Raw genomic sequence first — 2,051 nt, 5'->3', positions numbered from 1 at the left:
TATATATATGTCAATTACAATTTAATTTTACATATATTATTGCAGATTTACTATTATATATATATATTATATTAAGTTAACAAAGAGTTCACCAATATGTACATTAATAGTTATTTCAATTACGATTAATAAAATGTTATTCATATCCATAAATAGAAAGTATTAAATTTAATTTTCCAGTTACTATGAATTTAGCATCTACGTAAATAATCTTTTCAATTACGGAGAATTTAAATTTCATACACCAATGTATGTATGTTAAATATTAATGAAATTTAAAAATATTTTTAACAGTGTACGATTAAACTTGTTAAACGGCAGGACATGTGAAAAAAAAAGTCAAATGCAATTATTTTTTTTAAGTTTACACGTGTAAAAATAATACACGTGGATTTACAGTGTATTGGTCATCGATGAGTTTACATTATAACTCCAAGTGTATACATATTCTGTAAAAAAATGATATCCCAGCAAAAATATATATAATGTAAAACGACGCTTTGAGATAGTGTGTCGAAGCGTAAGTATAAACATCGCACAATAAAACACACGGAAAGGTAAAAGAAACATATCAGCTTACGCTTCGCGTAAGCACTCTAATTAATTACGTCATTTAACATATCTAATTATGTTAAATTTAATCATGCTAAATAATGTGATTTAAGAAATGTGTAAGAAAAACTTTAGCTAAAATAACACTATCGGTTAATAGACGCGGTGCGGTAAAATAAAACTGCCATGCCAGGCAGCAACCCATCATACTTTCCCTCATCGCACGCCGCTGGCGCCGCCGTCAAACGAGGAGCAATAGGTCGTGCTGCGAACTCGCGCAACGTTGTGTCACGGCACATCAGCTCAGACGTTTTATTTTTTATGTCAAAAATTACAGCAAATATTGCAAAATTTGTTGCCTCTGATCTCTTCTACGATTCTAATGCTGCTTGTACACCATTTCTGGGACATCCTGTGTATGTACAGGACAGATCATTTTAATGAATATCTCAAAAAGGAGAATTTTTTCAAAAAAATGTTTTATGATTTCAAAAAAGAAAGAAGATAATGATATTTGTTTAGTTTGAAAAAGATATCCTTAAGCTCAAATCAAGGTTAAATAATTTTTTTTTAATAAACCGCCAGTTTTATTCTTGTAGCTTTTTTCTTAAGAAGAGTTTTCCTAAACACTAATAAAGTTTCTTTTCTTTAAGTAAATTTCGAATTGAGGTTTGAAAATTGTATTGTATTGTATTGCCAGCATTTAATATCCAAAATGTCCGACTGACAACTAAAACTTTTTAAATATTGTTCAGAATTATGACCTTGGTAATAATTGTTGAGATCAATATATTTGGAAGTTGCTCCTCTTATTTTCATTTTTAGTGTAAAAATGCGCGTGCGTGTGTGTATATACAAGGCCTGTATTCCAGATCTACGGGATCACCTCTCATGAACAGATAGATTGAACTAAACTGAGTAAAAACGTCTTCTAGCATTTTGCAATTTTTGCAACAATTAGCAAGATATTAATTTCTAAAAATCGCTTAATAGTTTACCGACAAATACAAACGCGTGACGAGATAAACCGCCCACCATCGTAGATTGCTACACATGCAAAAAGTTATTTATCATAAGCGGCCTTTGCAACGCACAAGCAGCGAAAGAAAACATCTCGCAATGAGCGGTCGTATTGTGTTGTGCGTTTGCATTTGGTGGTAGGCTGGATACGCATTTATTTGGCGATATTTAGAAATTAATATTTTCTTGACTATTGTAAAAACTGCAAAATGGTAGATGACATTTTTATTCACTCAGTTTATCGCTCACGATAATCCCGTAGATTTGAAACACTCTTACTCGTTTCTTTTTTCTTAATTTTTTTTTAATTTTTAGAACTAGAAAAAGATGAAGAGTAAATTGAACCGAGATTAAAATTAATCTATATTGATAGAAATGGACATCGGTATATATGTATAAGTATTCTGAATGTGTGCGTGTGCGTGCGTGCGTGTGTGTGCGTGCGTGCGTGCGTGCGTGTGTGCGTGTGTGTGTGTGTG

Source organism: Atta colombica, unplaced genomic scaffold (genome assembly GCF_001594045.1).
Source record: "Atta colombica isolate Treedump-2 unplaced genomic scaffold, Acol1.0 scaffold238, whole genome shotgun sequence".
In the NCBI taxonomy this organism is placed as follows: Eukaryota; Metazoa; Arthropoda; class Insecta; order Hymenoptera; family Formicidae; genus Atta; species Atta colombica.
The sequence above is the reverse complement of the archived record's forward strand: the minus strand, read 5'-3'. Positions refer to the sequence as shown.